Raw genomic sequence first — 15,146 nt, forward strand, 5'->3', positions numbered from 1 at the left:
TTCCTCACAACACATACAGCAAAAAGTTACATGATGCTTAAGGGAGGTTTTCTTTGGTAGCTCTGTTGTACAGTTACCTTGAAAGATACCTGACTGCTATTACAACAAACAAGTGGGGCACAGGACCGAAGTTCTATGAGAATATTAATAGCAGATAGGCTAATTTCCAAGATACTGCATTTATCCTTGAGCTCTAGAATACATTTGCATTTAAAAAGCAGATCTAGCAGAAGACCACTTTCTCAACTACCTTCATTCTTCTATATTTCTCATATCTTGTTTCAACTTCAGAGGAAAAAAAATAATAAAAATAAATCAATCAATCCCTCTCTTCTGAGGGATTTACTCCAGACTGGGAAAGTCAATCAACTCTACTAAATTTCTGCTACAAATATTTGACAGGAGTGCTTCAGAATGTTTTGCTAAAACTAAATTTATGAAAATGACAGCTACGACTACATCTACATCAGCAAGAAATACAAAATTATGAAGAGTGGATCTCTAGGATAAAACAGCTCGTAACAAAAATGCAGAATTTATACTAGTCACATTTAGCAGTTTTGTTCTGGACTACTTCTAGCACAGACCCATGTAGTAAACACACAAAACGTAGGAGCACACTCCTGAACACACCCCTTGGCTTAAAACAGGAGGAAGACAAGCTCTGAAGTCACTCTATACAGCAAACTAAATGACAACAAGGTGAGATGAAAGACAAGGATAGTCACTGTAAAGGTGTATTCCTAATTCAAACATAGACACTGTAGTTTTTCTCTTAAAAATCTCCTCCCTCCCACCTCCACAACTTTATCTCTTTCAAGTTTATTTAGAAAAGACTGGTATGATCTAGATCTCAGAGCTATTAAGAGTCTATTATGGGTGAGTATAAGAGACAGACATTTAAGAACAGCTGAACTGAGAGAAAGGCAGGCAAAAGCCAACATTACATATTCTGTTCAGAGAAAGCCAGCTGGCCAACCCGTATGTACATATAGGCTAATTAAGAAGCATGTAGGTAGCTCCTGCCTAGCCACACCAAGTGTTATCTGTATTCTGGTGGGAGTGTCACAGGCAGCTGATGTGAATGCACTGGGAGAAAGGGAACAGATATAGTACAAAGGACTAAAATCCACAGAAAAATGGGGTTTTTTAATACTGTAAGTAGCGGAGTTTAAGCAAAAAGATATTAGCAAAAAAGATGTTAATTGAACTAAGTTAAACAATCTTTGGGTTCTTTTTGATTCTTATCAGGAAAATGCAAATTATTTTATTTCACAATTCAAAGCATCCTTCAGCAAACAAGGTAGAGAACTGACTTCTTTCCAAAAGTGAGGTTAACAAACTCTAGCATTACTAGCGATACATGAAGCATAATTTTCCCTGCTCATGGCAGGGGGGTTGGAACTTGACGATCTTTAAGGTCCCTTCCAACCTTAATGATTTTGAGATGGGGTATGTAGCAGCACTGTCATTTTTTTTGCTTCTTGCAGAAGTCAGTGCCTCTATACAGATAGTTACTCAACCATAACCTACTGCTATGCAATGAAACAGCTCCTGGTCAGACTACAATGCTATCAGATCAGCATCTACCTTTTCACCTACAGTTCAGTAAGAAAAAAGGGCTTAAGATGGAACAAGGGATTATTTGGGTTATTTTGGTTAGGGGCTGGGGACATGCTAAGAGGCACAAGAATTAAGGAAAAGGTGACCATTCAGATCCAAGTATGCAAAGGTAAAACATGCAGTAGAAGGGTAAGAAAGTCCAGCAGTACAGGCTTGGGCTTTTCTGACTTAGGAAGTTAAATGCCACATGAAAAAAACATGCTGTATTTTTACCTACTATTTCCTACACAACAGTATGCCCAATGAGGTCTAATGCTTCAGATTAGCTACATGAGAGAATATGACACTGATGAGAAAACAGCAGAGTGAGAAAATTGAGAAGGCAGGTAAGAAGGGATCGTGCTTGGGAGGAAAGCACAGGAGCCTCCATGATAAACACACAATTTTTTTTCTCAGAACATGAAACACATATCAAAATCCTTGAGTCTTCCTATTTCTATGGCCTGAAAAAAAACCACAAGCACCTTTTAGTTTTAATGGAGAACAACAAGCTTACTGCTGTGGTCATTTTTCCACCAACTTCTTGGACAGACATATTTGTAGGAATGAAGTCTTAAATACTGCTGTCTCATGAGAATGTCAAAATGAAGGTAAAGGGTAGGACATTGCCCGGGGCATGTAACATATCTGCCATGAAGAGAAGAGCTGGACTATGGAATCCTACATCCTTGGAGCTTAAGGAGAGAAGGGAGGTATGGTTCAGTGTTTCAACCCTAGTAAGCTCAATCAGGTTTATTATAACCAGACTTCACATCAGAATCAATAAATACAGCTAGCAAGAGGCAAATGCTGTAAGAAACATTATTTGAGCAAGCGCTGTCAGGAGACAGCAACAGTATCAAAAATAAAGCCAGGAAGAATGTCAAGAGGAGAGAAAAGGTACAAAAAATGATGATGGACGTCAGATCCACTTCAAAGAAGTGCCAGAAGGGTAGCTTTAGACCCAGACACAGTGCTCTGCTGGTTCCACTTAACCTTTTCTGTCTCTTCCCCCTCCATCCCTCTGTCCATTTTCTTCACATTGCAACTTACACCTCCCACTCCTACCCTACCCTGTTTATTTCTTTGACTTAATAGAGAAGGCTCAGATACCAAAACAAGGTACATAAAAGAACATCGTCCAGATAAAAGTTATAATTTCACATAAAGGCATACTGTGACATTCCCAAAATTTATGTATTCTCTGATCACCTAAAAGTTAGCAAGTTTTGGGGAGGGAGGGTAGAAATCAAGATCCATGTGTCAAGAAATATTTCCTTAAACTATGCTTTAATATAGAGCTCACTTCAGTAATGTGAAAGAAGATTCCTCCAAAAGATGGTCAAGCATTTTTTTTCCCTCAATAGAAAAAGATGCAAGCCTGTCAGTAAAAACCAGCGCTCTGAATAGTAAGCAGAGCCTGGTTACAAAAATCTCATTAGAACTTTATACAAAATACTATTGTGAAATGTCAAAATTTCAGAGTGACTGTAGCCACAAAAATATTAAAATACTAGTCTTTGTGCCAAGGTCTTCATTGCAGAGGACTATATAAAAAACAGCTATTCTAGAATGATCGCAGCAGCTTATTTTTTTCTCTGCAATGCAGACAATGAAAGGGCTATTAAAGGCTTGATTTCAGCAAAAACAGTCTTAGGTTTTGGATGTGAAGTCCTGTGAAAACAAAGTCACGTGGATCACGAAAAAAAACCCACAAAACAATGAAGAAAAAAAAACCAAACAACAAAAAAACCCCAACAACTTCCTCCAGAACTTGTAGCAAGCTAGGGTGCTGCTAGAGTCCAGCACCCCAGAAAGTATCCTGTGTGCTACTGCTAAGTAGGATTACTGAACAATTTAACTCCCAAGGTGCTAAGGTCAAAACTGAGCAGGTATGCAATTTATACAGTAAGACCTTTTTTCCAAAAGCTGATAATACATTAGACATATGCAGCTATAATGGACTAAACATACATTGAAGTACATCCCTACTGGCAAGCCTGCCTCCTGCTGCAGACTAGAAGCATACCAGCCTTTTTACAAGCTTGAAGGAAAACACATTTTGGATAAGAAACGACTGAATAAAAGGCTATTGGATATATTATAATATTTAAGAGTAAATTTTTTTACCATCACTTCTTCCTGTATGTGGTATGAACTAAAATACCATTATATACAACTAACAGAACAACTTACCAGGCACTTTTTGCCCTGCTCTCCATGATGTCTCATGGTACCTGCAATTCATTTCTCTAGCAGTAATCAGCAAGCAAAGTACTAAACACTATGGGCTTTAGGCAGCACACCAATTTAGTATGTTGAATAGAACAGTGGCTGAATGATCCATGCAGTGGCTTTTACAGATGAAAGGTGACAAGAACATTTTTATTTGGAAAATATTCACAAGCTCTTTTCACACATGATTGCAACAGTTCAGTCCACACAGATTCCAGTGTCAGAGTTACAATGAAAAAACTCAGCTCTAACACAGTCTCAAACTAACGGTGCCTAAGGCAACAGTCTGTTGTGGTATTAAATACAAATGTAGTACCCAGCATGGACATGAGTCACAAATTTGGCAGATTCTACAGCATTTGACAATAAAATATGACAAAAGTGGACTTTTGCTCCAGAAGTGAGGAATTCTTTACTACAATTTTCCTTTAAGATTTGTACAATACTTGAGATGACTCTGTGACCAGAACATTTAATGCTGCGATCAGCTCTACTCCTTTCTTTGCTATACCTGTTGCACAACCTCAGGAAATGCACCTTACCCCTTCCCTGCAGAAATTCTCCCTACCAGATTTTAGATGATGCACAAAGAATCAGGGAAAACAACACATCAGCCCAACATAAACACACCTTTCAGAAATATCTGTCATGAGGTGACTTGGATATGTGTATTTCAGAGACTCCTCAGATCCTAGCTAATATATGGAATGGACTACTAGACTCACTGCCCTATCAGATGGTATTTCTACATTTTCATTTGAAATGTTTAGATAACTGAGATCCAAACATATAAGGATTACACAAATCTTTCTGCAATAAAAATAAAATATTTGAACCTCATTGTATAAAGGTGTCTTTGAACAGTAAAACAGGAATGGGCAGTGACTACTCAATCTCCAGAACATCTTTTAATGTACTCTGAAGTACCTACTCATTGCATGCCAGACTACACTACACAGGGCTAGCACGAAGTCCCTAAAAAACAGCCAACACTCAGGCGTCAAGACAGATTTTCCAATACTTCAGCTGGAACTCACCACTACTTCCTACCAAAATAAAGAATGTATCTCATAGTCTAGGAATTTCTACTAGGAAGAGCAAAAAATGAGGACATACAACTCTTTTCCTATGCAGAAAACAAATGAGACTCTTTGCAGGGGTTTTGTTGCACTTGCTTATATAGGACCTTGAGCTCCTACCCAGAACGCCTTTGAATCCTATTTTGAGTCTGAGTTTACCTGTGCTTGGTTTCAAGTGTGAAGTTCCACAGATTTCACAAGACTCTTCAATTTATTTTCCATGCTGACAGCAACACCTAGACTCATCAACCTCTTTCTAACAAATACACTCTATTACAGAGCATGACTGAATCTGTAGTTTTCTGATTCAGTTTTATAAGGCTTTTTTTTTTTTTTAACTGAACACATGCTTACCAAGGAGCACAAGAATTTAATTGCTCATAGAGTCAAAGAATAGTTGAGGTTAAGGGAAATCTGGAGGTCATCTAAGTCCCTCAGTTATCTACACAGTCAGACATATTTAGCTGTCTTTGTACCTTAGATAAATCAGGTCAAGTTTGTCACTTCAGCAGGAAGTAGATGGTAAAAGAAACCATGGAAAATACAAGCATTAGTATTCTTGACTAACTGTAAGCATCTACAAATCATGCAGCAGAGTTTTACAAGCAACACATCATGGAACTAGAAGAAACTTTGGCCCAAAATGTAATGTACAGAATCTTGTTCAGTGATTGAGAATACCACACCCCTATATGCCTTTGATATTTGTTGCATAGATTGACTTGAATTTTAAAGGTACCATGGGTTTACAAACTACAGATAGATTGTGCTTCAGTAACAGCTGTATTTGAGCAGTAGATTGCTCCTTTCTCACATCACAGCTCATTGTTAGAAATACATCTGCACTTCTTTCTGCAGTTTTGTCTTGCAGCTACGCTAATTATAAATGCCAACCAAGTAAGGAGTGAAATTCCTACTGAAACAGCTATAGACATATCTCATCTCACACACTTAACTAAAACTCAACTATCTACCTGTCAAAATGAAACCAACACACTGGCACTGCTCTGATTCTGAAAGTAAAAGAAGACCCAAAAACCCATATATTTTTAGTTACCTTGCAACTCTGACTTTATATATACTTCCTTGGACACGATCAAGCAATATACTAATTTGCTGAACATTCCTTTAAAACTAGTTTAGCCCTTAATGCTCCTGCTTAAACACTGAAGTAGCACTAAAAGATAAGAAGTGGACTTGAATTTTCTGTGATCATTCTTACTACACGCAAAGGCAAATTCTCTTAGCAATTGAAGAAACTTGCTTGTTGCTGTGTGAAATTTTTTTGACAACCTGGTGAAGTTCTGAGGAACCACTGACCAGAAACACTTGTATCAAGTGGTTTCACTTGATTCCAGAAAATCTATTTGTTACTCAGACCACTACTCCCAGTATTTCAGCTTCCCTTCATTTCTACCTTCTTAAAGAGAAGCAATTATCTACAATACTACTTTTTTTTTTTTTTTTTTAAACATCCTAATTAAAAAGGAGGACCTACGCTGGACGATAACACAGAACTTACTATCCATAAATCAAAACTGGGAATAATAAGGGTTAGGCTCCTCCTCCCTTCACAGACACCAACTTGTTTCCATGATATTGCTGGAAGATGATAATGCATTATTTCCTTCACTTTACAGATGACAACTTAAGTTCACAGAAATAGTGAAGTCAAGAGTTAGACCATAAGACATTAAAGACACTATTTTTCAGATTATTTTACTTTGCTGGTATCAAACTTCTAAACTCATTTGGAAATTATTCACTGTTAGTGTCTTGCCAAGGCACTAAAAAAATCATTAAAACTAATATTTTGTTAAAATATCCTTGCAGGTACTATGCCAATCTAGTCTTGCTTGGCATATAAAAGCCAAAACTTATTAATAAAACATGACAGAGAAAAAGAAACAAAAGTATCCCACCTATCTACAAATTATGTCTAATGTTCTTCCATGTAGATAACTGAACATGGAAGAAGAAAATGAGTGTGCCAGGATCTACTTCTACTGTAACATCTCAGAGCAGTATATTAGTATTAAAGTCCAAGTACCCAAAAAATGTCATTTTCAAAGGCTGGGACAGAATCAGTTAGATTCACGGTCCCAAAACCTGTGTAAACTCATCTGCATCAAGCTGCATCCAAAAGACAACACCAAGTAAATGCTTCCAAAGACCCTGTAAGGTGCTGAGAAAAGGTATGAAACAGAAGAAGCAGAGAGAGGATTAATTTTTTCCCAGTTGTCTCTTGTCCTAGTACACTGAACTCATTCCTGACAGTAAAGAAAAAAGAAAAGAAAAAAAAAAAAAGATGCTATAGGAATTTTTTTACATAACGTCATTTAGGGTGAAAAATGACGTTGACAAACATGGCCTAAACTGACAGGGTGGCACAACCCAGAAAACAGACAAGTGGAGAAGATGCTGCTTTGCAACAGGGATCCAAAAATAAATGTTCATATAAACAGATAACTGAAACAGGGAAGCAATGAATAAGAAGGAACAAAAAAGTAAAATAAAATACTACTTTTTTTACCATAAGTACTCTTGGATTTACACCTCAATTGTACAGATATTTATATCCAGGATAAACTTTCAGAACAGACGTCCTACTGACTTAAGATTAAAAACCTATGCATTATCTCAGAGAAGCCTGTGAAGGGCTGTAGGTTTGCTTAATAGAGAAGCATGTGGGCTGGCTACATGTTACAAAGGAACTTGCAAAACCATGGTCTAAATTTTCACAGCAGGGTTGGAAAAATGCTAGTTTTCCTAGAAAACCATAAAACAGTAAGACATTTTATATCATAATGGCATTCCAGGTTGTTCAAGAACAGCAGAATCTTCATCAATAAGTCAGTATTATCTTGCAAAAAAAGGCAGATCATTCTATCACCACTATTTCTTGATTTTCTCATATAATTTCCTCTTAATGCTGAAGAGGAGAGCTGCATTCAAAGCATTTAAACTAGTATTTTATGACAAAACTCTTTTTAAACTAAACAGTTTAAATTACCAGAGCTTGTGGAACTTCCATAATGTAAACCAGACAACACTTTTATCATGGAACAGTTAGGAACCATTTAAAAGCAGAAAATCCTTCCGGATTTTGAGACACTTGTGTTGAAGCTTCTTTTTATGCATATAGATACACATCCCCTGCCCCAAACTGGTAGGGACCAGATGTAAAAAACATATGTTTAAGAATAAGGTTATCTCCTGGCATTATCAATAAATAAAAATGAACAAAAAAAGGTTTCCCTCCTGCCTCTTCCCAAAGAGACTATAAACCTGCCTTCCAGAAGTCAGACACTGACTCCCAGTTCAGTTGGGCAGGACACAGTGACAGAAGGCATCAGTCCTTCTGAACCTCATACACTATTTCTACAGCATTCCTCCATGTGGCCAGTAAGGAACCACAACCAGTGCCAGAATTCAACATGCATCTGAAGGACATTTGTCAGCATTGTCTTATTCTCAAGTGTATGTCTCTACCCTCAGATTAACCTTTTGTCTTTTCACTGAAAATACTAGCAGTATTGTTTTTACATGCAGCTGGCTGTTCTGCAAGGAAGCACTGGAAACAAACAGAAGGACAAGGGCACAAACACAATTGGTTGAATAAATAATTGTTTTTCTCCTTGAAAGGAATTCTGCAAGATCAAAAATACCCTACGTTTCTTTTCAGATGTTACCAACACTTAAATGATAATTTCTGAAAAAAATGTTCATATTAATATTTATGCTTTAGCTACTTTTCGTATTTCTTCTTCGGCAGTAGAAAAGAAGGTAGTTTCACTTTCATTTTCTCACTCACGAGCTTACTCTGAGTTGCAAGCACTGAAAGAGACTCTTGAAGTTAGTTCTAGCACAAACAAGGTAGAGAAGACATACATGTATTTGCCTTTTCTTAAAAAAAAAACACCAAATATGAGAAACTGCACTTGTAGTAAGATAAAGTGCAAATAAGTTTTATATATGCAACCAGTTAATTAGTCTGTCTAGCAGAACTTAGCAGAATGCACCACAGCTTTACAAGACTACCACACACAGGCAGTACAGGAAGAATGCATCCTTTGACTATTAAAAATCAAATTAATCAAGAAAAAACATTATCTAAACAGCTGAAAAAAAATCATGTTCCACATTTGAAAGAAAAAAAAAAAAGTTTGACAGTTTTACAGTTTTTCAAGCCTTCAGTAACAGGTTCAGCAAGGAATCCCAAAAGACTACCTAAAAATATAACTTAGTAATATTTTACTCACACTATTGGGGTGAATTCCAGGCTCAACTGGTCCTATCTATAAGCAGTCTGCTCCAGTTGACCTTGCTCTGAGCAGGGGGGTGGACTAGATAAGGTGCCTTCTGATTTCAACTAGTCTATGATTTTGTTCCATGAATTAGAAATGCAGATGTTCTTTACCTCAGCGCCAGCATGTCTACTGGCTGCTTGCTCCTCCAGCTGATACATTCAGTATATGAAAAGGTTTAAGTCCTCTATATGCTCCAGCAATTTATGCTATGTAGTCAGGACAGCATTTATTCCAACAAAGACTTACACAGGTGGCTAGATGAATCTGTGTAGCTTGTGAGTACTGATGTCATACTTAAGTTGAATTGTAACATTAAGACAGCTGCATAGAATACAACAACATCATATGCCTACTGAGGGACATACCTAGCTGTTGAAATAAACATTTACATGGAAAAACAATCTCACCTCTTTATTCTGAGAATCACACATGCCAAGCTTCCAGAGTGCCTGAAGGGATTCCCTTTTATTATAGATAGACTCTCCCAAATAAAGGAGGTTCTTGATCCTATGAAGAAAAAGCCTATTCTGAGAATGAAAAGAAAGAGTCATGCTTGCCCAAGACCTTTGGCTCTCAGGAGTCAGACACTTACTGCAAAATCCATTAGTCTTCCCTTTTAATCTACAAGTCTAAAATATTTGTATGGTCACAGGTGCTTCCTCTTGAGTCTTTTTTAGGATGAGCTATGGGTTCAAAGGAAGCACCTGCACAGATGTTTAGCATAATATGATAGTCCCATTAAGCTAAATGGAGAAGCGGAGTTGTAAGGTTCAGTTTTGATGTAACTAATCTTTGTCAACTAAGAAAGTCTATTCCATTAACACAATGTCTACCAAAGAAAAACTTAAAAGCTTTTCTATCAGTACTTTGCCAAACTTAAGATAAGCAAGCCTATTGCCCATTATGTTTAAATTTCCTGTACAGGAATCTACATCTCACCCGGAAATCTTCTAAAGATCTGCAAAACAAGAGATTTCAAATTACTCTTATATCATTACTAGAACTTCAGTGATTTCTATTTAAATCTTAACGTTAAGTTAATGATAACTTGCCGAGCTAAAAACAAGAAAACCCACACCTTACCTACAGCATTGCCAAACTGAACGTAACCTATAAGCATGCAAAGGCCCTAAACTGGCTAAAAGCAGATGGAACTGCAAATACCTACTTCAGTCTTTCAATTTCAGCAGGATTCACCATGGGTAGAAAACAGTGTGACTTGAGTGTTACTGTTCATGAGTAAGACCTAAACAGTAGATGCAGGGAGAAAAAAGCAAGCTTCTGACTCTGATTAGGCTTACAGGTTACCAACTAGGTTACTGGGAGTTTTTTTCTGGCTAAATTGTGAAAACATGCAAAATATCCAACAGTCTTTATTGCCACCTCTTGGCCATCACCACATACCAACGAAGTAACAGAACAAAATCATGTGCCAGTTCCTTTATAGAAATACTTTTACTCTGAGGGAAAGAGATAGTAAGGGAACAGTTAGAGCAGAAACAGAGAATAACCTGAATAATGTTTGATTACAAGTATAATTATTCAGAGGTGTAAACTACAGTGAGTACTGCATTTAATCCTCATTAATGTTTTACTTTGTCATCTGGAGAATCAAAAGGACTGGAAAGCAAAGAATCAGTTATTTCCAAGACAAAAGGCAGTATTTTAAAACGTATTTAAAAAGTTAACACATTACAATACACCTGTCCTTTTATGCCAGAAGATGAATGGATTAGATTAGATAAAAGAACTTTCCATTTTCCCTTTATCAGTAAACTAGTAGTAAGAATGCAGATTAATGGATTGCTGAACAGCGTAGAGCACCATAGAAAGCTGATTTCTCTCAACATGCTTTGTTGCACACAATCTTGAAATGAAAACGAACAAGAGGAAGCTTTTTCCAAGAATCAGCTAAGGAAGCTATCTGTCAGAGCTTAAAAGGTTTTAAAAGCTGGACACCTATTATACAAAAGGTTTTGAATGACAAAGGAAACTATAGGAAAAGTCTTAACTTAGTAAGCTCATTTCTGCCATCATCAAACAATGGAACTTTTTAAGGTTTCTACCACAACAATACTGGAAATATAAACTCTTATTTGGTGTCTGTTGTATTTAATACATTTTGAAGCTCAGAGGAAGGGGGAAAGTACTTTGTGTCTTTGTTGTTTTCCAGCCTCTTGAATGCAAGACATCAGGCAAGAAAAAAGTTGTTCTGATACTCTCTATCTCCACCAGACTACCAGCAAGTGGAAAGCAGATGACAGGGGCAGGGAAGTATGTCAAGTCATCTTCCTCCTCAGCTCGCATTTTTACTTTCACCTCTAATATAGCTCATAATTGTGTATCTAACATTGCTAAAGGTGTTTCTTCACATGAGGCAGTGTCAAACCAATTGTCTTATAACATTATCACAACCTAGAACACTCCAAGCAGCATCCATGAAACTGGGGAGATTTTATTCATTTGTTGCATGCTAAAGATAAAAGCAGCTGCAGCAGATGTAAGCACACTTCCTCAGATCCAGGGAGATAACTCAAAATAAACCAAGGCAAAGGCATACTCTCAAAGGCGCAGTCCCTCTCTCCAGGAACGTTTACATTTTATGCAAGGTGGTGATAAAAGTCCTCAGCTGCATTGATAAGCTACAAAGTATGGCTCCATAAGCTCATGGAGGAAATTTCTGCAATAATAATGAACTAATAAGGAAAAAACTAAGATGTTTGCAGGGCTCTGACTACTGTTATTCTGCTAATAAAATTATTCAGCATCATAACACATAATGCAAGATAGAGTTTGTGTTAGTATTTATTCCACACCATCTGCCACTAACATCTAAGTAGAGTCTAATGATGTAGTTAAAAAAATACAGTCTGATCTGGAGACTAAATGACCAATCAACATCTATCCTACTCCAACTGCAATAGAATACAGAAAAGAAGAAATACCAAATATTCATGCCCAGCCCACTTCTTCATAAGATCAAATTTGTCAAAAGTAAGTTGTTCTGATTGTGTATATTAACAGTGTGGTAGCAGGTTAATCATTACACAATTTGTGATCAATAGTTTTCTCCAGTTTTAAAGAGGACCAACTAAGTGTACTAGTCTTCCAACAATTTCATCAGCCTAAGATTGTCTAACATGGCAAATCAGTTCAACAAACAGAATTTATTTTCGTAAGTCTGTATGACCAATATAAAGGAAAAAATTCTAGCTCAGCCACTTCTAGGTGCCTATATTTTGACAAAAAGGATATGCAGCAGTTCTCCACCTAATTGAGGCACAGTTCAACAGTTTATGGGTTTTGCAGCAATTTAAACAGACACCTAATGCTGCAAAGAAGCTGCTGCTTGAGACTATGATTGATGACCTCCAATTTAATAAACACAGGTATTCAATTTACAGTTTCTGCTTTTAATCCAAAAGTAAGTGCTAATGTCATTGTATCTGCTGCAACTAATGCTAAATAAACATTAAAGCTTCAAACACGCACTCACTCAGCCTGCTTATAAAAAGACTTTTCCTCAAAGAAGGTACTGCTTGCTTTCTTACACAACATCTGTCCTAAGCTTTGCTGTCTGTAGTATTCAGAGTTCACAAATTATTTTGATTAATTCTCTGGGTGGGAAAAGAACACAAAAAGAGACAGCAATGGAAAGGCAGAAATTCTTATAGCTGAAAGACTGAGCTGTGATCTTTGTGAAAGAACCAAAGGCTCCCTGATCAATCGTCTACGCTCAGCCAGGAAATCAGAAGAGGGACTCACAGACCACGTGCAAAAAAACCTGACAACACCACAAGAACGCCACCATAGTCCTCTACGTGCAAAGAAAAACATTGGCACTTCTTGACGCTGTAGCTTAAAAGACAAGTAAAGGAAAAGTATTAGAGGGGAAAAAGAAAAAAAAAAAAAAAGACACAGTCAATGGGTTTACCGCTACCTTCCCAATGAAGTACTCTGCTATACCTCAAACCCTGCAATTTTCTTTCAACAGTTTCTTGAGCTTGCACAGAAACCTACTGAACTCACACAAGGTGAGATTAAAGTTCCCAGCTGATCAAGCCACAAGGTTAGATGAGTCTGAGTTTCCATCTAAAGAACTAAAAAAAGTGAGTGATACTCAACGTCTGCTCAAGCCTCTGATAATGAGAACAAGTGAAATGCCCTGACGTGTCTCATCATTCTTAAGATCTATTACTCTGAGGATTCTTACCCACTGAACTACAGCAGAAGATTACAGGGGAAGAAAATAAAGGATGGGATATTTAGCTCTTTGCAGCTGCACAGGACCTGTGAATAGCTCACCATGGCTGTAGAGTAACCTAGATGTGAGGTTCTAGAGCTACTAAGACGTAAGGACAACCAAGCTGCCATCAACTTGCACACTGAGAAACACTTAAACCCTTGCTTTTTCAAAACTAGAGAGCAGGAGTGTCCCCCACCTCCAAATCATGACATGTCAATAACACTGAATTATTTTAATAGAAGTTAATGATTTCTTATAGACATGATGATCTCACCCTTCCCTAGTGTTCCAAGACTAATCATTTCTTTCCTGGAATATAAGTACTTTTGGGCTGTTCCACATCTGTCCAATAGCTTTTTGGTTCTATAAGCATCACAACTTACTTGTCTTCAGTAAAGCACTGTTTAATCCCTTAAACTATCTTGTAATTCAGAGCTATAAAATTCAGGTTTTTCTCTGCATCATATGGCCCATAGAGGAAAGACACAGAACATAGCAACAGTGTCCAGGCAATTTCCACAAGACCTCTAGCTGATACTACTGATATGAAACTACTCATTTTATTTCTGAGCTGGAATATAAAAAAAAAAAATTACTCCTTTCATTCCTTATCAGCCACACAGTCGTTAAAAAACGTAACAAAAAAGGAGACTGGATATTAGCAATGGTACCTAGAGCCAGGCTAGAACTAGCAAGAACTGTGCAAGTAAGCCTGGCATTTTCTCAGTTCTTGCCCTTCCTTTGTTGCCGAGTGTCACCTGTGCCGTGCGAGGGACCGCGCTCCACCTCAGCAGCGGCTGCGGTGCGCGGCCAGACCCGCCAGCCCGACGCGTTATTCCGCCCAACAACCGGGCACCCTTCGGCATTCCACGGAAGACGCCAGAAACACCTGACGCTCTCGCTCCGGGTCTCGATTTGACGAGGGCAGATTATCCCTGCGGGGCGGCACGGCTGAAATCGGATGAGCAACTCCCGAGGCTGCAGGGAGCTACCGAAATTCCCGAAACGGGAGGCGGGGCGGCGGGGCGTGCGTGTGTGTGTGTGTGTGTGTGTGTGTCTGTGTACACCGCCATGCAGCGCTTGGCACCCGCGCCCCAGCCGCCTAGGCAACCCCCTCCCCGCCGCCTCCGTCCCCCGGCCGCCAGCGGGGACCCCCGCCGGGCAGCGGGGCAGGGGCTGGGCTTGGCGGGCGAAAGGCGCGGCCGCCATACGGTGACAGCGGCGGCCATGGCTCCCGCCGCGGCGCTGACAGGCTGACAGCGGAGCCGCCGCTCGCCGCCGCCGCGCTGCCCCGCGCTGGGACGGGCCCCGCGCCCCGCCGGGCCGGGCGGGCGAGGCCAAGGTGCCCAGAGCCCGGGAGGGCAGGGCAGCGGTGACACCCCCTGAGGCGGGCAGCGGGTGCGGGGTCCCCGGACGCCCCGCTGCCCGCCGCTGGGAGACAGGGCGACGGCACCCCGCGGCCGCGAGCACCGGGCGGGCGGGGGGGATCGGGGGTCCCCGCCGCGCACCGTTAAGGGGCGGGGAGGTGCGCTCCGCTTCTTACCTTCTCCCGGGAGCCGGCGGCGGGACGCGTCCTCCTCCTGCTCCTCCCGCCGCTTCCCTCTGCCTCTCTCCCTGTGGCGGCGCGGCCGCGGGGATCTGTCAGAGGAGCGGGTGCCGCCCGTCGCCACCGGC

At 39.6% G+C, this 15,146-nt stretch overlaps 1 protein-coding gene across 1 annotated transcript in view; it reads right to left on the reverse strand.

The window, feature by feature from the left end:
- ANKRD12 (ankyrin repeat domain 12) overlaps positions 1-15,107 on the reverse strand; it is a 64,739-nt gene extending 49,632 nt beyond the window's left edge. The window contains exon 1 of the mRNA XM_051609552.1: positions 15,016-15,107. The gene's annotated coding sequence lies outside the window, so the exon portion shown is untranslated. The remainder of the gene's footprint in view (positions 1-15,015) is intronic.
- Positions 15,108-15,146: the final 39 nt, after the last annotated feature.

The sequence above is a fragment of the Apus apus genome, chromosome 2 (genome assembly GCF_020740795.1).
Source record: "Apus apus isolate bApuApu2 chromosome 2, bApuApu2.pri.cur, whole genome shotgun sequence".
Lineage (NCBI taxonomy): Eukaryota > Metazoa > Chordata > Aves > Apodiformes > Apodidae > Apus > Apus apus.